Source organism: Talpa occidentalis, unplaced genomic scaffold (assembly GCF_014898055.3).
Source record: "Talpa occidentalis isolate TD23 unplaced genomic scaffold, MPIMG_talOcc4v2.1, whole genome shotgun sequence".
In the NCBI taxonomy this organism is placed as follows: Eukaryota; Metazoa; Chordata; class Mammalia; order Eulipotyphla; family Talpidae; genus Talpa; species Talpa occidentalis.
Genome location: NW_026555331.1, coordinates 52,121,947 through 52,147,365, shown reverse-complemented (window position 1 = coordinate 52,147,365; position 25,419 = coordinate 52,121,947).

Here is a 25,419-nt window from a genome sequence, read left to right as displayed (position 1 = left end):
ATGATCTCTATATTCTCAAATTGTAAGATGGTATCTCATTGTAGTTTTGATTTGCATTTCCCTCAATCATGTAATTTAAATGACATCTTGGAATAAACAAATTTGCTTAAAAGCTATGGTAGACAAAAACTGTGTTTACTGAACCAATGTATTTCCTCTTCTGCAAATAGCACCCAGATTTTTGTTTTTTATAACAACATATTCTACTCCATGCATTTTGGATTTTCTAGATTTAGACACATGACCTAGAGTCACCCACCTGCATCCTATAGTCCCCTCACCACAGTATAGAGATACAGTATAGAGACAGAGACTGATACCTGACCAATGGAAGTCATTCTGTGATTTTGCTGTCTCTATTTGAAAAAAGGAGCTTTTTTTATATCCTGCTGCAGTTACAAAGAAAGATAGAGGGAACTGTAGAAAATACAGCACAATGGAACCTCAAGTTGGAAAGTGGAAGAGGGCAAGCATATAATCAATAATTATCTTCTCTAATGCTGTGAGTCTTCTAGATGAAGTTGGCTTTGATTTGGAAGTTTGATGTGAACGTAAGCTGAAGATATTCAAGGGGAAGTGAAAGAAATGCTATTAGGATAACTTAAAAATCAAAGTAATCCCTGCAGCACTATGAATGCCAGGCAAAAGCAATTTATTCACAAGGAGGAACTGTGGACTTGTTCTGAGTATTTGCACTATGATCTCTATATTCTCAAATTGCCAAGTCTTACCAAAAGCCTGGTCTAATAAATATTAGGTCATTGCCTGCAAGCTAAGGGATAAACTTCCTGTATATGTGATTATATGATTCAATGTGTTCAAGTCGTGTTTTTTTTTTTTTTTTCATAAAGTCACACACAATGATAGCTACACAAATGCTTGAAATGAAGGTTCTCTTTTGTTTCCATTTCTCTCATTCTTTTTCTCCTTCACTTTCTGTATTAATTGGGAATCTGGGACTTGGATTTTACTATATGTCAAAGGATGAGTTACTACCACATTACATTTTTTAATAACCAGAGTTTAAGGGTGAATGCATGTAAAGCCAGGACTTAAGAGTACAACTTCATAATGTTGCTTACTTTTGGCATGAGAACCAGTTTAGGATCAAATTCTTTTTGGCAATTCAGAAGCTCAACTTTCAATAAGGAGAGTTAAGTGGTAAAAATATATAAGATAAACTCATAAAATCAAGCTTCTGAAGTAAGAATTAGCTAAGTGATAAAGTATAAAATTAGTTCAAAGTAAAACTAGCAATTTATATCGTTTTAAAATGTTTTTATTTTTTTTACAGTGTAATAGCAGCAAGAGTGACTTCAGCAAAATTCAAACCATGTAGTAAAACCAGACATATTAGCTAAAGAGAAATGTTTAATAACTGTAGATCCAAATGATTTTCCCTCGTTGGGATAACTTTATTAGAAGAGTAAGACTGGAATTGAGCAGACTGATGGAGATACTATTTTTGATATTACCATTTAGAGTTCAACTCTCATACAAAGATTGGGAAGAAAACAATAACAAAGACTTATTCTGAATAAACAGACCTTGCAAAACTGTCAAAAGCATATGCCAATTTTGCTATCACGTTTCCTTATTCTTTTCAGCCTCTTTCTGCAAATGTGGTTGTATAAAATAATGTATGCATCTGCCTTTAAGACATGTAGTTTGTTTTTAAGATAGCACTGAATTTACAATCACATATTGGCTAGAGATTTATTTGAACACTGTGGAGAGAGTCAGTTTAAAATGTGTAAGAGGGACCTCCCTGGTGGCCTAGGGATGGAATCTCAGCACTATCACTACTTCGGCTTGAGTTCCATCCCTGGCCAGGGAGCTGACCCACATAGGGCACAGCAGACCTCTCCTGTCTTGCCTGCCTCTCCCCTCAGCAGTGTACTTCAGTAGATCTGTCTGCTCTGCTTCCCACTCTGTCTCTGGTGAATCTTCTCACAAAGACACCCCCACACCTCTGGACTACACCCCAGTTTTTCTATGCAGAAATAAATCTTTAAAAAAATAAAAATAAAAATTGTAAGAGTCAGTGAATTTTTTGCTTTTACATTCAACCACAGTAGAAGCTCACTTGACCAACCTCCACTTAATTGACTCTTAGGAGTGATGGAAATATGCCATTGCCTCTATAAAAAATATGATACTAGCTGATGCTTTTGATACTCCTCAAGCTAAACGTGGGTAACATGCTTCTCTGGTAGCTAGGCACATCTGCTCTGGTCAGGTAAGTTGCATGTTTGCCTGAGCTCATTTGCCTTTCTCTGAAATTTGTGCATGTCAACTGTGTTGTTATTGTTATTATGTTATTTCATTGAATATTACCTACAAAAATAAAATGGGAGTGCTAAAACTAAATAGAATGCTTTCAAAAGGTGCAACAAATGTGTTTACTGAAAGAAATAGCTGTTGAACACGATGCAATTGTAAAATACTGAGAACAAATGATAAAATTCTAAAAGGATTCTGGTGTTCGATTGTTTTGCAAATGTCCTTAAGTTTTTACTTTATAGAAATTGAAATGGAAAAATCATATACAATGCATTAATATAATATTGATGCAATTATGAAAGAAAAAGATTAAGAACTTCAATCATCGGGCCCATTCTCAAGCAGAAGTCCTTAGTCTAACATTGAGAAAAATGTGAATTTTTGTAGACTTAGATATTTTAAGAAAAAAAAATTAAAACATATACTCTGAATATGTTTGTGATTTTTTTTAATGATTGTATACTTTAATTAGATTTTTCTATTTATCAACCAACTACTAGTCCTGTTTTCATTGAATAAGACTTTTACTTTATTGGATTACTAGGTACCAACCAAAGATATGATCTTAAATATGTCTCAGTATTACTGGACCCAAGGTTCTTCAGCTATAAAATGAGAAGTTTTATGTAGATAAACTTGGAGGGCTCTGTCAGTGTAATGTTCTAGGGCTGATTCACACTTGAGCTGCAGTTGTTCTCATAGGGCTCAGATAGGATAGATTTTGTAGGGATCTGACTAAGCAGGTAATGCTTAGGGGGTGTCACCACAATGAGATTTAGGCTGTATTTAATATATCATCACGGATGAGTCTGAAATGGGAAATCCTTATACATTTTATTTAACCCATAATTCTAAAATTTCTGAAAACTGCTCTATTTTCAGAGTAATCATGACCTCTTAGGATGGGCTACATGAGAGAAATAGGTGTCTCCTTTCTTCCTCCCTGCCTTTCCAACCATTTTTTAAAAAATTGCTTTTATGTGAAGAATTGAAAAAATATACTAAGTGTGAAACTAGTAAGAATTTTATTATTTAGGCAATCATTTTATGACTTTGTCAAGAATACCACAGATAGCATGATCAAATATTATGTAAGAAAGGTAATTAGATTAATGAATGTAATCTATAATTCTTCCCAAATGGATAGTTTGCTAAAGTGATGCTAATCTTATATTAATATTGAAGTCATACATAGGCCAAAATTCAAAGACGTAAAGTAGGTACTGTGGGAGATATTCCTTACATCAAATAGCAAACAAAATTGCAGATGAAGTAGTAATAATATAGGCTATAACATAATTTGTACGTTGTACAGTTAATGGAGAAGTGAATTTATATAAAATAATTAATATGGAGGCAATATGGAAAAAATCATGATTTTTGAAGTTAAAAAGTTACAACAAAATGCTTGTTCTGCCATTTACTCTCATCTAAATTTGAGTAAATCACTTAACCTTCCTTTGTCTTAGTTTTTCATCATTAAAATAGGAACAAAAACACCAACTTTGTAGTCAACTAAAAAGTGAATTAGAAGTCCTCTTTCCCCATTGATATATTATGGTACTGGAGATATGTTTTGCTGAAAACTTCTTCACTTTGTCTTATAAAATGTTGAAAATTTCGTATACCTAAGTGAAATGCATAATTTCTGTGTATTAGGCATACTTTGTTCCTTCACCTGCTCAGAGCAGGTATTATAGAGCCCAAATGGGAAGCAAATAAATTTCTTTCTCAGAATTTCAAACTGGGAGATACAGATTTGTATTGAGTATATTTTTGAACCGAAAGGAGACAGAGAGGGCAGCATCTTGTTGGATCAATGGAAACTAATTAGGAAGCAGAGAAAAATGTAGCTACAGGAGATACACAAACCATTTAATTGAGATTGCTCCCTTCTGGATATTGTTTTTAAATAATTTGCCTCATTATTTCCTCTTGTAGATGATGAAATTGATGGGACTGAGTTAATAAGAGGCAGACCTAACTTCAGGCAGTTAGTTGGAGTCTAAATTCTAAACTGCTCTACTTCATCATTAACCTATAATGGCAAAAGAGACTTAGAACTAGGAGACTTCAGTCTAGGGCAGCTTCTTTAAGGCCCTTCTGGGAACTGAGTACTTAATTGTGGATTTCTGTATTTCTTAGTGTATTCTTCCAATTAATTTTCATCTTCTTGAGACAATCCCTGTTCTTTAAGAAAATTATTTCTGATTAGGACATTCAGGAAAATCCTAAAACTCCACAATACATGGTAAAAACAATCAGCAAGAAATGATATCCTTTAAAAGCATGTTAATTCTGGGGCCTCCCTGGAGGTGCAAGGGTTTAATACGCAACCTATGAAGCTATCACCAGCCACTGCAGTGCATGTTCGATCCCCGGCCAGGGAGCTACCCACATGGCGCAGCAGACCTCTCCTGTCTCGCCCACTGCTCCCCTCAGCAGTGTATTTCAGTCAGTCTGCCTTTTCTGTTTCCCCCTCTGTCTCTGATGTATCCTCTCATCCCCCACTCCTCTCGCCTGTAACCCAGTTTTTGTATGAATAAATAAATCTTTTAAAAAAAGTGCTTTTAGGGGGGAAGGAGAGGAGGGATTAGGGCCAAAATAAGGGGGTGGGATTTGCATGGGGAATATAACCAAAATGAAAAGACATACATTGTGCAAATATGAAAAATGATGTATGGATTATTAAAAATAAAATAAAATATTAAAAAAGTGCTTTTAAAAACATGTTAACTCTCCTTGGGGTAATCAATGTTCAATTTTTTTTCTTTTTCATAATCTGTGGTGTTGAAACCATTGCATGGGCACATAGCCTGTTATGTGCTGACAATAAGAAAAATGTGTCTAGTGACTTGTAAATATCTTATAGAAACATGCCACATGGCTCAATTTATTTCACTTTGACAGAGTTTCCTTGGGGTTCATTCATGTTGTGACAGGTGTCAGAATTTCCTCCTTTTTAAAGACTGCATAATATTCCATTATATGTATATACCACATTTTCTTTATCCATTCCTCTATCTATGAAATAGATAGCAAACATTTCATTTGCTTCTGTCTATGGAATTCCTCCATTTATGGAATAGAAGCAAACATTTCATTTGCTTCTACCTTTTGGCAATTATGAGAAGTAATAGTCTTTCATACCTGAACTGAGTTTTCAACTTACTTTAGTTTCTACATCTAAATTTACATGACAGTTCTTTTTCTTTTGCTAGATTGCCAATTCCATGTATTTTTAGGGCCACACATAGAACATGCTAAGTAAATATGTATTTCCATTGTTTCTCTTAAAAACTTTTCTTTTTCAATTGAATATTCAATAGTTAACATAATAACTATGTACTAAAGAAAGTAATGAATTAATTGCATGTTCTTAAATAAAGGTAGAAGAAAGGAAGGATCAGTTATTCTCTCCCAACAATGTAAGTTTGCCCCACTATTTCATGGGGTTTTGTAGTTGATAGAAATTAGATAATTGTAAGCTTTAGAGAATTAATAGGTAATGATGATGGCTGGACCCCTTTTGCTGTATGCTTTGTGACTTTCCTTTATGATTATTAAAACCTTAAATTAGCAGTGTGGAAAATGACAAATAATAGATTGTATTTTTGAACAATTGATAATATCTATAATTCAGAAGATTTAATTTGGAAACTAGCACTCTATTAACAGCAATATTAGAGTCCAAGAAGAAATCATGAAGTGCCTCAAAAGAGTTCCATGTTATGTGATAGTTATATACTTATAGCTATCTAAAATTAGTGTTTGCTATGTTAACTTCAACTTAGTAAGATATAATTTATATTGTTTGTTATTTTTAAAAGATAAATTAACTAAATGTTAATTACATTGTTATACAAGGACTATTTTCAATGTTTTTAAGAATTTTTAATTTTTTGAATTTTTTTAAAAAGATTTATTTATTTATGTGTACAAAAGCCAGGGTACAGACCAGAGATGCAGAGGGTAAGAGGATTCACCAGAGACAGAGCAGGGAGCAGAACAGGCAGACTGACGAAATACACTGCTGAGGGGAGCAGCAGGCAAAACAGGAGAGGTCTGCTGCCCCATGTGGGACCCTCGCTGGCAGGACGGCATCGAACAGGTGCTGCAGAGGCCGTGGACAGCTTCACCACCTGTGCACCATTCTTAAAAAATTTTTAGAGAATTTTTTAAATGTAACAAAATTCTTTATAAAAGTTCTTATGTCTTAAAAGTGACATAAGGGGGCCTCCCTGGTGGCACAAGGGGTTAAGCGTCAGCACTATGAAGCAATACGCAGCTACTGCAGTACCAGTTAGATCCCTGGCCAGGTAGGTGACCCACATGGCACAGCAGACCGCTCCTGTCTCTCCTGCTGCTCCCCTCAGCAGTGTATTTCAGTCAATCAGCCTGTTTTGTTCCCCACTCTTCTCTGGTAGGACCTCTCACCTTCTGCATCTCTGGCCTGTGCCCTAGCTCTTGCATGCATGCATAAATAAATCTTTAAAAAAGTTTAATTTGTAAGCATTCAATAACAACAGGGTGATATATATTATTTTTGAATAATTGAATTTTCAAAATTTCCAAAATTTTATTCTGCCTTTTAATATTTTCTAAAAATTCTCTGCTTTAGTTGAGTTCAATGATGCCATGTACCGTTTTAGCCCAAATTAAAAGTTTGCTTTCCAACCCTTTAATAGAAAGTGATGGAAGTTAAGAGAAAAATTCTGAGAGATGAATAAATCAGGAAGTTCTTTTTGGGGGGGCAGAGAGCTGATAGATTGATAAATAGAAAGATAGAATATAAATGGAGAAGGGAACAAGAGAGGGATGGAAAGAGTGAGCAAGTGAGCGTGTGTTTTATGCATTACAAAGCACCGTCTGGGAGTTTTCAGAAGACTGGGGTCTTTTTATAGATTGTTTTCAGAATGGGTGTGGAGTCAGACCCTTTCTTTCTTGGAATAATCAGGTTAAAAAATTACCTTGGAACATGTTAGAATTGCTGTTAATGAGAGGCATGTTTATCTAATTTCATAATAAAGCACTAGGTTTTTCAACTTCTTAGGAGTTGATTACTGATTTTAGCCAAATTATATTTAGGGTGGGGGACAAGAAATCCTATTTTTCCCCAGGGGTGGTGTTTTCCCCATCTAGGGGTAATCTACATAGAAGAGCAGCAGGCACAGCAGACCTCTCCTGTTTCGCCTGCTGCTTCCCTCAGCAGTGTATTTCGTCAGTCTGCCTGTTCTGCTCCCCCCTCTGTCGCTGGTGAATCCTCTCACCCCCCACAACTCTGGCCTGCACCCCAGTTCTTGTATACATAAATTAATAAAGTAATTTTTTTTTGAAAGAACTGCCTATGATCAATACTATTGTATGCTACCACAGGGAAATATTCTCCTTGGTTGTGTGGATTCCATCCGGAAATGCCTAAGGCCCATTAAGGCAGCATGCTAAAGTTGGTGTTGCCTAGCTGGCCTGGCCTTGGCCCTCGAATCTTGCCCTTAAGTGGTAGCTTGAACCCAACAGATCTGAATAGTTTTATAAAGTGACATTAGAAGGGTTTTACATTTTGGTTTTATTAAGAAAACAAAGGATGAAAAGTAAATGAATTTATTCTATGAAATGGGGAATTATATGCTATTTACAGACAATATATAGCAATGTATTGCAAATTGTGTCCAGAAAAAAAATAATTCACGGAGATACTTATTAAAACCAGACTTCTTGGTTTAAATTAATTGAGGAAACACTGGATAAAAATCAAGCATTTCTCTTCTCAGTCTCTCAGGCCCTTTAATATGCTAACATGAATCCTGAAGCTCCACACAGACAATAGGATACTTTTTCTTTCATGGAGCACAGCTTAGCGCTATATACTCCTCCTGAAACCACATATATCAAGTACTAATTTGGGCGCCACTGCTATACAGTTAGTTTAGATAATTCTAAGCAACTGCCAGAGATATACTGTGAGGTTTTAATATTAACTTTGAAATCCTCCCCTATCATGATGGGTAGAACTCTTTTCCTGGTGTAAAGGAAGTATCTTTTTAGATTTGGTTGTCTCTGTTGTCTATTGACTTGACGTTTCTGGGTCCTCTATCATAGTCTTTAACTATAAATGAAGGTAATTTTTTTTAAATTGAAGTATAATTGACAGGCAATATTATTTTAGTTTTAGGTATACAAAAAAAAGTATACCTAAAAAAGTATTCTTAGGTATACAAGAAAAAGTGATTTAACATTTGTATATGTTGTGAAATGAACATCACAGTAAGTCTTTGTAATGTCTTTTTCTTAGAATTGCAGAGAATTCTTCTACCCTGTTCCACATTTTTGTTAAGAACAGAGTTTCAATGCCTATTTCTAAGGAGACTGTACTTCTGAGGTGCCCTGCAAAATGCCTGTCACAAGTTACACAGGAATTATCTATATTACATTAAACTCTACAATTTAAATTTTGCTCTCTCCATATACTTTGAGCTGTATCATTTTTTAACTCCCGCCCAAAGCCATAACCAAAAAAAAAACAAAAAACCTTTTAAATTAGAAAACCAAAACCAAAATAAATTTTGGTGCCTTTAAAGGAATTGTGTTATCAATTCCTTGGCAGGTATTTATTCCCATTCTTCTGGATTTCCAATGTTTCTTTTGACTTCCTAACATCCATTCATCTCTTTAATGGCAACCCAATTTCTGATGTACTGTTACCTTAATCACTTGTGTTGGTCTGATAGAATGACGTACCAGTGATTAAACAATGGTCTCATCCACCTGTCTATATCTGACTTTGTGATATTGGGGCTGAGATGGTACAGATTAATGTTTATCCTTTGCTAGTTGATCTACTACTTATAGGGGGCCAGAGGAGAGAGTCTAGAAAGTGGAAATTGAGAGAAGAGACTTGCTCCTTCCTATTACTTGATCCCTTTTCAGTGCTCCTTAATGGTATCCCACTCTTGCTGCTGCAGGTCATTCCCAGAAAGTGTTCAATATCTTGCTTCACTTCCAAAACCAGGTTTAGAGATACCAGCAGGAGTCTAGCAGAGAACCCCTCAAAATTTCCAGTCCAGACTTGCAAGTCCTGTTGCACTCTTAAGAGACCAGCAACAGCTAGACTGCTGTGTCTTAGAGTTTGGATTTCAGCAATGCAGAATTTCTCCTATTTCTGGATTTTGATAATCCAATCTCTTCTTTTGTTCTGGCAGCACTGGGGTGGTAAATGGTTCCTGCAGTTTTTCCCTCTGTTTCTTTAGCATTCCTATTTGGTTTTCAGTTCTTCAATTGTCTTTATTAAAATCTCTGCTAAAAAACCAGTGTGGCTTCTGTGTTCCTGAGTGACTCTGACTGATACAGTGATAGAGCCAGGGCCTGCCTCCCAATAAAACTCAGAAGCCCTGGAGTCTAGGCTGTCCATCTCCCCGACACACTGTGTGTCCAGGAGCTAAGCACAGCCAAACAGTGCTTATTGAGGCTTTGGATCTTGAAAAGGCTGAAAATAAACAATAGTTGGAGTATGCTCCTCAGAGTGGGAGAGAACTGACTGCACTCTCTTTGTTATGAGGCTGTGGCCAAGGTTCCTATTTCCTAGCCCTCGAAACTCCTATGAGGACTTCTATTGCCAGGCCTAGTTATCCAGCCTTCATTCAAGTCTCTGATTTCCCTGGTGCTCTTCCAAAAATGTCACACTTAAGCCAGAATCATATTTAGATGCTTTCAGCCAAGGAATCCAAACCTGAAATATATTAAAGTGTATTTAAAATTCAGTCACTTCACTACCATCTTTACACATGATGAGAAACTCCAATTTTCATAGGATTTGTCCAACACAAGATTTTTCCAGTGAAGTAGAATTCTAACACTGAAGTTTACTCAAGTGATAGAATCAGGGAATTGTAAAGATCTAGGTGATTTTAAAGGCTTTTTTCCCTACCCCTCTTCTTCACTGGTGCAGTGCAGGCTGCACTTTACAATATCATCCCCATTCATCTCCTAGCCTGTGCTTGAAAAAATCCTGCTGTTGGGGAGATCAAGCAACCCATCTGTGTTTGTAGTTGAATAACTAATGCCTGGACAATTTATCTTTTTATTAATAAAAATGTACTTTTCTCTAGCTTACTTATGTCTACCATTTTTGTCTTCAGGAGCAATAAAGAAGAAGCCTGATTCTTCTTTGGCAAAATATCACCAAATATTTGAGTATTCTTCTCTATGGTGTCCATAAACCTTCTCTTATCTTGATTATTTAGTTTATTTTTCTTTTTTACCTTTCTTCATTTGAATGGTTTCTACTGCAGTTCTTGTTCTTGTTCCTTTATAAATTGATGTGTTTTTTTTTAAACTTCCAGCTTCTTTCAAGATTTTCTCTTTGTCTTTGGTGTCTACAATTTGAATAAGCTATGCCCTACCTAAGTTATTTATTTATTTAGACATTTAACCTGCTTGGTGTTATCTGAATTTTCTGTATCTATTGTTTGATGTCTGTCAGTAATTTTTGAAAATGCTCAGCTATTATTATTTCCAATGCTCATCTGTTGTATTCTTTCTTCTCCTTGATTCCAGTTATATATGTTATGGGTTATATTTAATGCTCATTGTAGCTGAAGGAGGCAGAAGCTACAAATTCTTCTAGAGTATTTGTTTTTATTTCTTTTCTTGACTTGGATTTTCATTAAGTACTCCTCCTAGAGAAAAGATGTAGTTGGTTCTCTTTCAGCTCTCCACTATTATTGTGGTAGATCCCTATTGATATGGTCATAAGGTATGAGGGAGGAGGAACGTTCTATAAACTTCTGAAATTGAATCATTATTTTTAGAAACTCAAGAAATTTTGAAGAGAGTTTGTTTTACTTTGATAATGTACTTTTCAGGTACTCAGAATCCTTACAGTCAGAAAGTTGTTCTCAATGTACTTGCTAAATCCTTATTGAAACAAAGGAGATCATCTTTTACTACTCATGGTTCTTGTTTGACTGCTAATCAAACAAATATCAGATAGATTGATAAGAGAAAAAGCAAAAAAAAAGTTTAATAGTCATATGTAGAAGGCCTGTATACTTGGGAGAGATGCAGGAATACTGAGTAACTCATCCATATGACTTTGGATGCCATCTTAAATAGCTTGGTTAAGATAAAGGAAGTTGATGGGAGTTGTTAATTAGGGAGTTTGTAAAGGAAGGTACAGAAAAAATGTATGCAGATTTAAGTTCTGCTGCCTTCTTTGAAAAGAGATAAGGAGATTAGGTCTTTACAGTGATGCAGAGACCCTTAGGGGAGAAAACTTTTCCTGTATACCTGTAAATGTATTTCACAAAAGAGTGACCTATATCCAACCTTCGAAGCCTCTCATATGACATAAACACATCTGGACAATCATACATATTTTGGGGTGGCAATTTTTTGATCCCCTGTGTTCTCAAATCACATTTCCTTAGGTTTGTCCCTTTTTGTCCCATTCACAGTTAACATTTAAATTAGGCAAAAACCTAATAACTCCTTCTGCTTGAAAGAAAATTTTAGGTCTTGCCCATCTTTCTCTTCTCTAATTTTGGGAACTGATTTTTTTCCTGAGTCTTATGAAACTTTGTACCTCTGAACCATGTTTGGTTTCTTAGGTTCTTGGTAAAAATGATAGGTAGCTTCAGGAGTAGTTTGGAAGATTCCCCAATTTCAGAGACTTTCAGGGATTTATAGTGAAACTAGGGAGTCAGAAAATTATATAGAAAGATAAATAGAAATAGAAATAGAATGTGGCATGTGCTAAGTATAAATGAATGGCCTAGACAAGAGTGTTATGAGGTTCTGGAGATGGAGTGACTATTTTGAGTATAGGAAGAGTATAGCTTTGATAAGTGAAAGATAGTGAGAGAATTTTTATAGCAAGACTAATACAGAATAAGATATATGCAGTCATATTCAAAGAACAAATAGTTTGGTTGGCAAAGAATTCCCATAAGAACATATCATTGGAGTGATATCAAAGTACCCTCTTAAGGAGTGTATGTTTCTCTTTGAGGGCAAAAGAGGATTCTTTATGATCTTTGAACAAGAGATATAAAGTTCAAAGCTGGGTGTTGTAAAGATTAAGATAAAGATGGAATAATTGGCTGGATTTTTATAGAATAATGAGTGAAGGAGAGAGTCTAGGTATATTTGAGGCTGTAGATAGCTGTCAATTCAAAAAGTAAATATAGGATTAATTTATAATGATGCCTGAGGTAAGAACGACTAATAGGTTTTACACAGTGTATATTTCTTAATATCTAAGAATGGACATGGATAAGGAGATACAATTAAGTAGGATGGGTGATCATGAAAGTGGAAACAATCTCCTCTTTACAGATTCTTAGGTATAATCTCCTTCCTCCCTTTTAGTCATTCACCATTTTTCCACATACTGTTGGCCTTTATGGTACAAATTTGTTATGTTACTTGGATGAGATTTTTAAAAGAAGAAAGGCTGGAAATAAATATCTTTTTGCCACCATCTTGAAAAATAAAATCTCTTGAATTTACTGGTTTTACTAAATCAATAATTATAACCACCCTCTGGAGCAGGAATTATTCCTTTCTATAGATGTGAAAATTGAGTAACTTTTATACATGATAAATGGTGAAACAAAATTTCAAACCCAAGTCTATGTGACTCTAAAGTCCATGTAATTAAACTCCAGGCTGCACTTTTTAGGGCTTTGGGACTGTATACTTCTATTATATCTGTGTAGAACTCCTCACTTCCCATTTCTCTCAAAGGATAAATGAGGTTTTTACAATTGCCTATAAGATCCCATACAACCTACACCTTCCCCCTCATTACTCTTTGATCTAATATCCCATATCTCCCTCACTTTCTCTCACTTCTATGTTGGCTCCTATAATTCCATGTACCAACCAGAATTGATCCCACATTTAGTGACTTTGTTTTAACTTTTCTCTCTGTTTGGAATACTTTTTCCATAAATATCTGCTTTGTAATCATCTCATCTCTTTCAAGTCTGTGCTCAAATCTTCACATTCTCATTCAGGACTACTGAGGAAATCTGATTTAAATTTGTAACTTGCTTACCCATCCCCCTCATTCCCAAGCCTTTTTGCTCTCTCTGTTTTCTAATGGCTATCTTACATACTGTATGATTTACTTTTTATTATTTTTATTGTTTGTCTTGCACAAATAGAGTGGAGGCACAATTTTCAACTTTTTTGTTGTTCACTGAAGTATGCCAAGCTTTACAGAAAAATAGTTAAGCAAAAAAAAAAAAATTCACTGAATGAGTTACTTTTCTTGCTGTTATATTTCCTATAGTTCATCCTACTACTTGGACTGGTGTAAAAATCATGTCATATTTAGAAAGTCTCTCTATGTATTCTCCTGGGAAGTCATTAAAGAATGTTTGGGTCTGTTCTGGTAACAGGCTGGATTTCTTCATTTACGATAATGAGGCTATGAAGTATATGGTATATGGACTACTTGTTACACACACAACATTGCAGAGTTGGTACCTCTGAATATTGCAGGTTGGGGACTAGTTGGGATTCTTGCTAAGAGGGGAATTTAAAAAATATATTTAAGGTCATTTGGTGAGTATTAATGCTCCCTCTCCCCATCATATCTCTGTTAAGGACCTACATTCAGGGTCTAAATTAGGTGGTGCAGGGGTAGAGTCTCAGCACTATAACCACTATAGGCTGAGTTCGATCTCCAGCCAGGGAGCTAACCCACACATGGCACAGCATGTCTCTTGCCTGCTGCTCCCCTCAGCAGTGTATTTCAGTAAATCTGGCTGTTCTGCTCTCCACTCTATCTCTGGTAAATCCTCTCATCTGCTGCACCTCTGGTCTATACCCTAGTTCTTCTATGCAAAAAATTAAAAAAAATAAGAGAACCTATCTTATATGTCACTAAACTATTTCCAATAAAAAACTTACTAGATAAAACAATAGTCATCAAATCAAAGATGCTACTTCCATTGAAATAGCATTAAAGCTACAGTCTGGATTTCAGACTTCAAAAAAGCTCTTCTCTCACATTAGCAACAATAAATGATTCTGTATACAGCCTTTTAGCACCCTGTATATTTCTTAGAACCTCACACATCCTCAAATTTATTTGAACATGCACTCTGTAATTATCCAATTTCCACATAAAGCATGTCTCAATTGAATGGCTCCTGTGAACCTGCAGGTATTTAGCATGCTCTTTGGTGACTGTGCTTCCTCTCAGAGTGATTAGCAGTAATGAGTTCAACTATCTCAAAGAGCATAGACTTTCCTTTTAAGTCTCCAGTGCACCATGTCTCCACCCCACAGTGTTTGCTATCTGAAAAGGAAAATGAATGCCTCCCCCACTGAGCCTCAGATGTATATCAAAATTGAGCTACTGGGAGTCAAGAGTAAGACCTTATTTTTCTTGAAAGGACTAGAGACAATAACTTTTCATCTAGATTTAGTCCACTGGTCCTTAAATTTTCCAATGCATAAGAATTGCCCAAAGGGTGAGTTAAATACAGCTTTCTGGTTCCACCTGCAGAGATTGTGATTCTATCAGTGTGGAGAAAGCTCAGGAATTTATATGTTTATCAAACACCCCATGGGATTCACATATAGATGTTTTGAACCACAGGCCAGGTTATCACAGCATCTCTTGTGTGGAGCTGGAGGTCCATGACTATTCCCACGTGTAATGCTATAAATGTAGCTGCTGGTAAAAAATTTCCCCTATTGCTTTTTTTTTTCTGCATTGGGAGTACCTAAAATTTAGTGAGAATGCATGTAAATAAAGAATATTGACACGTCAGTGGAATTCTGTTAAAATAGAGCACACAGATTAGATGTCAGAGTGAGAAACTAAATTTTTTTAAAAAATTTAGTAATATCCCCAAAAAGTCACTTATTTTTTTCATTATTTATAGATATTGCAGCCCAGCAAAATTGTTTGCAACTTGCACTAAGCTCACACATTAATGAGCTAGCTCCTAGTCCATTTTTTGTTTCTACCACACCATGAGATCTGTATGTCACCCTTAATTTTAAGTTTTTATTATGACCAAAGTCACTGAGCTTTTCTAGCCTACTGCTGGCATTTTAGACTGAAAAAAGTAGAATACCATTATTTCACCAAATAGATTAGTAATTATACTAGCAGAAATAAAGGACAGACATGGCTTTAGGGAGTCCTTTTGATCTGTTCTTTATGGTGGAAAAAATTTTAATGTGTTCATACATGATTCTCAGTGACTTCTAGAAACTGCCTTTGTCACTGAAATGAAGTAACCACAAAGTAACAAGAATCAGACAATTTTGTTCTTGTAGTAGCTGTTTCATGTCATTTATAAATTCAGACCATTGAAACTATCAAAGTAATTTAGTGACAGAAAGGTCCATTTCAAATTCCAATGTTTCTCCCTTTTAGGAAGTAGCACCATTAACCTTATATTAGTAACTGTTTAAAAATTCAGTTTTCATCAGGCTGTTGCATATTTTCTTTAATTAAAAATAATTATCTATTAAAGTATACCAGCTCCTCTTTTGTTCTTTTTTACTAATTCTCCTGCAAGAAAAAGGGTGACTTTGATTTTTATTGTTCATTGATTTTTTAGCACAGCTTATTTACCTAGAAAGTTGTGAGTATATTTTAGATTATTTGACATTAAATGAGAAATCCTCTATAGATAATTGTTCATTGATTCTAGAGAACACTGAAAGCCTTAATTTATCATAAAGACGTTATAGCAATAAAACTGTTTACCATTGTTAAAAGATTTGAACCCAGCTGTCTAATTCTGCTGACAAAAAAAGTAGACAGAGATTTTGATATAATTAATCTGGAAGGGGATCAATATTTTTTAAAAGCACCAATGCAGTATGAATGCTTAGCCCTGTAGAGACTACCACTTTGACAAATAGAAACCATAGAGTGAATGTGGCACCTTGCCTCTGAACAAGATCAAGATTCTGTTAATGAGGGACAGGAGAAATGGCTTGTGCTGTAAGAAAGCAGATCTGATTAAATATTGGAAAATAAATTTTAATTTTTAAAAATTTAACTTGGAAAAGATAGATTTAAAAAAGTATTGGATTATATGAAATGCATCCTTCTGCCATAAACACTGTGCATCCCCTTTCTCCCAAAGATAAGATGCCAAAAAAGAAGATGTCTTCACCACGATTAGACAGTAAGCATATTGGAGTCAGAATCAAGATTGCACCTTGTGACCCTAAATGTCTTAGTCAGTCTTGTTGGACTGACAGAGTCCTCTCCTTCTTTGTGTTCCTTTTTGTTTTGTCATGATCAGAGAGAGTACCTCTGCAAGACATAGCAAAGAGAAGGACACTGGACATAGAATCTGAAGATCTCAACTCTAGTTCTAGCTCTGCTCCTAGGACCTGACTGAGTCTCCGTTTTCTTATCAATAGAATGGGAAAACCCAAGGTATCACATATATAAATTGAAACCATAAAATCCCTAGCAGTTTGTGGATTAGCAACTATTTTTAAAGACAGTATATTGAAGATGACATGGTGCATTCAATAGAAAGAGAAATGGGCTGGGGATTTGAAAGCTTAGCTCTGGTTCCAGCTTGACCACACATTTTACTTCTGTGTCCATGTTATTTCACTTTTCTGAGCCTCAGTTTCTTCATCTCTAGGAGGATATTTATACCAGGCAAGCCTATTTGAATGAAATTATTCATTACGTAAAAAATATTTTTGTTTGCATCAGCCATGGGGGTATAACTTATGGAAGACAATTTGGTCTCTATAGTCTAGAGGGTTTGAAACTACTTTGTAAATAAGTCAAAATGAGAAAGACAAATATTGAATGGCATCACTTATATGTGAAATGTAGAGAAACAAAGAAAGGGTCAGGAAAAACCAAGCCAATAACAGACCATTGATATTTGACTGCAAAACTGAGGCAAACAGAAGGGCGGGTGGCAGGGTGGCAAAGGGGAAAGGGAGGGGCCCCAGTGGAGTATGGTAAACAATTATTGGGGCACTGGTGGTGGGCTTGGTATTAAAGGGTACATTTGTAGAGGTTTAAACCTATGATCCCTAAAACAAATAAAATAATGTAAACCAACTTTACCTCAATAAACATAACTGGAAAAAAATTACTTTGTAAGTTATAAAGTAGTCAACAAATGTGCAATCTTCTTTGTCTTCTTCTTCTTCTTATGTTTCTGTTACAAAATAGAAGAATGGCAGGCCAGAACACTTAAAAAATAAATCACTCATCTTATTTCGTGGTCCCGAACATTCCAAATTTAAGCAAAACTCTCAACAGTTTCTGAACCAGTTCTTACAGACTTTGTGAGATAAGTTTTTAAAACTTCAGTTAAGTTTGGCTTTGTACATTATATGTGTGAAAAAAATATAACACTGTTTCAATAGTTTAAATAAAAAATCCCTGTGTCACTTAGTAACATTTTGGTCAAGGAGGAACCCCATATACAAAGATGGTCCTGAGATGTTGTATCACACAGCCTGGGTGTGTATTAGGTTACACCATCTAGATTTGTGTAATTATGTTCTATGATGTTCGCACAATGACGAAATCTCCCCAGGACACAGTTTTCAGAATGTATCCCTACAGTTAAGTGATCCTTGTCAGTATATATGATGACACCAAGTTAGATTCTGTAAGTATGTAATTGCATGCTGGCTATCACAAGGTCTTAAAAGAAATTCCACTACTGTTTTCAGGCCATCGGCATACCATGTAATGAATTCATACCATGTAATGAATTCCTTGTCATTTTAGTAATGTAGTTAATTCTGTCATGTCTGATAGGTTGTGTCAGTGATCACAGTGTTATCAAGCACCAGGGGGAGACTAGGGCTGATGATCATTGACTTACTAGTAGAAATTGGCCCATTATTCCTGCTAATAGTTTTTCCTAAATCTAATGTTTAAAATAAGGGATAAAGTTGTGTTAGGTGTTTGGCTTTTTAAAAAATAAATTCAGGTTGTATTTAAATTATTTTTCTTCTTAATCAGTTTTGTCCCTCTATCGATAGCACACAAAATTAGCTTTCTAATTCTGTTTATTGAATCTTTGAGTGAATGTATATGAAATGGTCTAAAATAAAATGCAAAGCACTGATATTCAGTAGCAAACTTCTATTTTATATAGTCATTCTATTCTTTCTTAGTGATTAATATTGTAACTACAATAAAAAAACATACCATTTACATATGTGATTGGGCAAATATTCATTACCCTTAAAAATTTGATTAAAGTGAAAATATTGAAACTTATGCTTAGGAAATAAATGACTATCTTCAATTCCTTGTCCTGATCACCCACACTGTAAGAAATGCAGAAATGGAAATATAAACTAGAGGAAAACCTTTGGTGAGCTATCTGATTTGACTGCCATATTCATACCTTTCAAATGGAAACTTCTTTGCATTTGGTGAATGACGCTTCCCTTCCTTGAGCAGCAGGAGACAGAGATAAATTCTCCAACCAGGACTGTGTTGGGTTTTAAAAGTAGAGGTTCTAGTTAAATGAAGGTCTCCTTTTGGCACCACTTCTGGAAGCTGTCAGGGGATGACATTTGGCATCCATGTGCTGTGCTCAGCATTCACTTCAAAGTCTTTCAACAATTTTCAAGTTAGTTAGTACATCACACTCAAGTTCTGTCTGGTGCTTCGAAAGTGTTGCTGTGTTTTGAATGTGATCTCTTTCACACAAAGCTTATTGTTGTGTCATTAAGGGAATCAATGCTCAGAAATGCTATAAAACTCACTGTTTTTCATCCTGGCTTTAGAAGTCACTGGCCTGATACTCTCCTGAATAACATAAATGTCTCACAGCAGGAAGCTTCAAAGGCAAATGCTTACAAAGAGTAGAAAAAAAATCTTGTGAAACAGTGAACAATTCTTTAACAATCATTCCCTCAACTGTAACTGTGATGTATGTCACTTAGCCAACTAGGGGCAGAGTTAGAGAATGAGAGGACAGTGTTTTCTTGACTAAAATTAACTTTGTTTTTTTTTTTCTTTTTCAATGCTTAACTTTTTTCCTGGCAAACTTTCCACAAATTTTCTGACAAAGTTATAGATGTAAGACCTTACAGACTATGCTAGTGTATAGGGAAGGGTGGGTAGGACATCAGGTCAGTGATGTTGCCTGGAGTCATTCTGTGAAGGACCATGGCATCTAATACGAACTTCCTTAGGTACTAGGAAGGAAGTTATGAAGAGTTGTTGGCAGCATTTTGATTTAATCAGTTATTGACTGACTGTGTAATCAGAGCTCCTGTTCTGAGAGGTGGGTGACTAATGGACTCTAGTATCCTAGTTAACAACAATAAATAATCTGGCCACATACAAGTCCAGCTCATATTAACAGCTCATATTAGCAGCTCATTTGCCTCTCTACAGAGAAAATATGTGACATAAATGACACACATATCATAATCTTAATAATATGTGAGGCAATCTTTGGTTTTGGAGATATAGCAATGCCTACAATGGAACCATAAATAATTGTAGAGGTGTTGAATAAAGACAGAGGTGGTTTTTAAAAGAAAGACTTGTAGTAGCTCCTTACCAGACTGATAGAGATACATGCAAAAGTATGAGAATCTTTTTTTTTTCTGTGTTGTCCCTTTTCTTTAATAGGAAGCAGGTGGCTCTTTTGAAATTTGTCACAGAAGATATCTCAGCTTGAATCACACAAGCAGTTGTGGAACTTGATCTATGTAAGTTGGCAAGGAAGTAATGGCTACATTTGATAAAATTCGGGCAGTACCTGGCACCCTGTCCAGTGTAGGAAGGTGGTAAATGTTTACTGCGAGTGGAAAGAATTGTGTCTACAGTGGGGAAATCTCTGACCTGAAATTAGAGAAGTCTGGATTCTTGACTGCATTCTTCTCTTAACCTTGTGATGTTGGAAAACGGATTTAACTTTTTTGTGTCTTAGTTTTCTCATCTGTAAAACAAAAGGACTGAGTAGATGATTTCTAAAGTGTCATGGTTTATGATTTCATGGACTCTAGGAAAAATTCTTATTCACATTTGCCAGTGGAAAATTTGGGGAGTTTCCAAATAAATGAGCCAGGGTTCTTGGTACCCAGTTGAATAGGCACATCAAGGTATAGTCTGTGCATCTTGTTAGAGAAAAAAGTCAGGTTGAGAAGGAAGAGATCCTCACTCAGTGAGTCTGGGAGTTCAGTGTCAGTCTCATAATAGGGTCTGAGATTGGAAGACCTGTCTAACCTCATTTCCCTGAAAATATTTTTCTTTGCTATTGATATTTTCATCTTACTTCAGCTAAAAAGTTGTCAGCTTTGGATCTTTACATTTAGAATTTTATTTAGCCACATTCCATAAGTTCATTAAGAAGGGACTTTCCAGAGAACTAGTGACTTTGGGATGACACATATTTAAGCAGTTGTTAGTTATGTGATTTAACCTGAAATTAATAGTCTAAAATGCTAGTAAAAGTATGGAATGGTTATGTTCCTTTTGATGTGGGAATTTTCAGGCCCCTTAGACTTGTAGGTCAAATAACTAACATAAAAGTGATACTTAGTGAAGAATAAAATGGTTAAGATAGTTAATACAAACTGGAGAGAATGGAGACTGATAATTTTGAAGCACATTTCAGGAACCTAAGCCCTTATCAGGATAGAGTGTGGGGGAGGAGTACTATGGCGGTGGATATCTGGTTGGTGAATGGGTGTATTCCAATTAGAAAGTTCCATTTAAAAGAGTGAATATCTTTCTTGTTTAAGGCACCAAATGGGATACATGCGCAGTATAGAAAGTAAAAGAAACAACAAATCAGCAGTTTCAGACTAGATTAACCAGACTTTTTTTCAGGGACTCAAGTTAATCGAATAGGCATCTAATTCTAGCATAGAAAAAGAAGTTTGATCTACTTCTCTGTGTCAATTTAAAGCCTTTTTGGGGTGAAAAACAGATTTACGACAAAAAACCCAAATCAACCATTCATAATTGTGAACCCTAAAACCCACAAGGGATATTTGCCTCCATGTTAAGTTTTTGGTCTTCTTAATAAAGGGATGGAGTTGAGGAGGCTCAAACACTGAGAAGGGTATCTGGGGACCCTCCTTAAGTGAATAATGAATCACATTGGTGATAATGGGTTTGGAGGCAATATATGTAAGATTCCAAAAATTGATTGTGGAGTCTGTAATAATGGCACTGTTCATGGAGTGTTATTGGCTTCTGGCTCTTTTTAAAATCAGGAGTTTTAACATAAGAGTTCTCCTGAATGGAGCTTCCTCCCCTCTACATCCTGTTATGGAAGAACCCATTCTTTCTGAAAGTCTATGATTATATACACTATAGCTGTTGGGTCACATAACTCCCATTATATGGGAATAGAGAGAATTTGGTAGAAGAAAAACATACTGTTCCAATGGCACAAGAATGCTATCTATTCTGATGAATTTATAATAATTCTGGGAAAGGATTCAACCTGTTAATTTTCTTACTCAAAGTAATTTTTAGGGGATTCAGGAGTGAGAGGAAGATATGAGGAGCTTGGAGGACCCTTGTGGAATGAGTCCTTGATATCCCCTCTCTGGGGAGTCTCTATGAGTTATTCATAAATTTAGAATAAAAATAATTAAAGAATAAAAGATAATAGCAATAAATAATAGCAAATAAAGTAAATGAAAGTCAATTAAAATAATAAAAAGAACTATATTTAAAAACTCAAATGAACATGAGTAGTAAAAGAAAACAAATTGACGAGTAAATATCTGTAAGGACAAAGAAAACCAAAATATAACATAGACAATAAAACAAAGAGGCCAAAGGTGAAAAAACAAAAACAGAGAATTAGAAAATAGCAAAGCAGATAAAAAATACTTTATTCAAAAGGACAAAATTAGACAAACTAAGGAATATTTTGGTAGGGTAATCATCTGGAAGTATGTGCAACTAGGTGTTATATGATTATCTTTGGATAAGAGTATTTTTTTATTATTCATTTTGCTTCTCTGTAATTTATGATTTATCTGAAATTACCCTACATTATATGTTAAAATTATAAGAGAAAATGCTATGAAAAATATGAAAATATAATAAGTAGACAATATTTAGATGCAAAAAAATCCCAATAAGTTAGATTAAATAGTAGAAACTGTAAGAAAGACAAAAAGAGCAGAGAATAAATGAATATCCCACAAAACAGTACAGACAGACCAAAAATTAAGATTACATAAATGAAAAAAATTACTGCAAGAATGTTTATATTAATAAGATTTAAGAGACTAAGGGATATTATAAAAGGAAATTGCTGGGGTTCAATGCACTTGTTTAGGGGTTAAGCTGGTATATCCCTCTCAGCTTGAGGTCCCCACATGTGACCTTTGGGAGGAGATGTAAAGGCAAAGAACAAGTGCTTGACTTCTCTAGCTCACCTTATTTTGAGGTTCTTGGCTCCTATGTCCCTCTAAAATGTCCAGGAAAAGTGGTGGTAGAGTCAAATTCTCCTTGCTCTACATAAGCATGATAAAGCCATGTTGCTGCAAACTGCATGTGTTTATCTTTTTTGATTGCTGAGTAATATTCCATTGTGTATATGTACCACATCTTCTTGATCCAGTCATCTATATTGGGGCATTTGGGTTGCTTCCATGGATGGAGCTAGAAGGGATCATGCTCAGCGAAATAAGTCAGAAAGAAAAAGAAAAATACCGGATGGTCTCACTCTTAGCAAGAATTTAGAAAACCTAAATGAGAGACCAGGAAAAAGACTAATCAATACAAAGTAAAAATCAAAATCAACAAGCAACTATAAACCAGAGACACTCTACAGGGGAGGGGCTGGGGGGAGAGAGGGAGGGGCGGAGAAAGGAAGGACTAGAGTCAAAATAAGGGGAGGTGCAATTGTATGGGGAATATAACCAAAATGAAAATGCCTACATTGTACAAAGATGAAAAAATATGTAAGAATTATATAAAATAAAATGTTTAAATTAAAAAAAAAGTATGATAAAACCAGCAGAAGCTACCCTTACAACCTCTGAAAATGCCTTCAGTGTGACAGTTGTGAGTTTGCCATCATTCTTCCTTGTCTTGGCAGTTGTCTCTGCATTGAACTGCAGTTACAACATCTGGAGGATACTGAAGTGGGCATATTCAAGAGAAGAAAGAAGGGGTAATGAATATGTATTAGCCATCTATTCTGGATCAGACATTTGTACCAGGAAAAGGCTATGTTCTCTCTTTTTAGTCTTTACTGTCATTAACTATTTTAATGCCAGTTTTGAAGTTTTTGTTTTTTTAAAGATTTGTTTTATTTTTATGCATACAAGAGCTGGGGAGAGGCCAGAGGTGCGGGGGTTGGGGGCATTGAAAGGATTCACTAGAGACAGAGTGGGGAACAGAACAGGCAGATTGACTGAAATACACTGCTGAGGGGAGCAGCAGGTGAGCCAGGAGAGGTCTGCTGCGCCATGTGGGTTGCTCCCTGGACACCCGGGTATTGAACTCATGCTGCAGTGGCTGCGGTTAGCTTCATAGGTTGCATCTCAATCCCCTGCGCCACCAGGGAGGACCCCTCCCCCAATTTTGAAGTTTTTAAATGAGAGACATGGAGAGTTCATATAATTGCCTCAAAACCACATCCAGGAGTAGAAATTTGATTCTTTAACCCTTAGAACATCTATCATACCTCTTGTCTATTGAGAGCTCTTGAGCAGGTCTATTCCTTCCTTCTTTTTAGAATAAGGAGGAAGCCCTTGAGAATGGAGATTTTCCACTGAAGCCAAGTTGAGCATTGGGTGTCAGAACACATCTGCCTGGCAGCTCTGGTTAGCCTCAGGGAAAGATGGAGAGGTCCAATATAAATTAGGAGGAGGAAGGCCTCTTGCAGTGGCAAAGTGGCTGAGAGATTATACCTCAGGCCTCAGTGGTTCTCAAAGGCTATAGAGCAGTAGCATTGGCAAAGTCTTAGGCCGTGACCTACTAAATCAGAACATATGGGAATGGGTATAGGAAACTGAACAAGCTCTTATGCTAATTATTCTTTTATTCTTTTTTAAATTTTATATATTTTTACATCATTTTTCATTTTTGCACAATGTATGCATTTTCATCTTGCTTATAGTCCCCATAAAATTCCCACCCCCCTTGTTTTGATCCTATTCCCTCCTCCCCCGCCTGTAGTGTGTCTCTGGTTTATAGTTGCTTGTTGATTTTGATTTTCACTTTATTATAATTAGTCTTTTTCCTGGTCCCTTGCTATTTACAATAGCTAAACTATGGAAACAGCCCAAATGCCCAAAAATAGATGACTGGTTCAAGAAGATGTGGTACATATACACCATGGAATATTACTCAGCAATCAGAAAAGATAAACTCATGCAATTTGCAGCAACATGGATGGAGCTAAAAAGGATCATGCTTAGTGAAATAAGCCAGAAAGAAAAAGAAAAAACCTGATGGTTTTTTAATTACAATAAATGATTTTTAATAGCATGAATGATTTTTAATTACAATAAACTTTGAGAGCCCCTGCTGTAGGGAGACCAAGGAAGTGAATGTGTTAATTAGAGGTTGGGATAAAGGGTGTCAAGTGGATGAGGACTCAGAGCTAGTTAACAGTATGAGGAATAGGATTTTGGTGAGAAGAGTAAGAAAAATTAGGCATTTAGATGATGGGGACAGTTGTGGGTGTGGGAAATGGTCTAATCTCAAGACTATGCTTGAATCTTGTATTGGTTTCTAACAATAGAGAGGTCTCCTGCATTTCCTTTCCTTCTGATCCTTGCTTCCTTAGGTTTAGATGATGGTAGTGCTATTGCTACTAATCTCTCAGGTTTGCTTTGAGACTGAAAAGTAAAGTAATGCACATATATATTTGAGTATACTTAAGTTACTTACTATAGCATACTATAGTAAGCATGCTATATGCTATATATACATTGACTATACCTAATATATTTTCAATGCTCCATAGATAATGGAATTTGAATTTAAACAAGGACTCAAAAGATGGGGCAAAAGGTGATAGAGGACAGGAGTACCTTTCACTCTCACCGTGACCTGGTCCACCAGGCAACTTGAGTTGAAATGCTCCATTCTGGTATTGAAGCAGTTGAAATTACTCAGAATGTTCAATTCTAATCTTGGACTTAGAAAATAAAGCCAATCTTTTG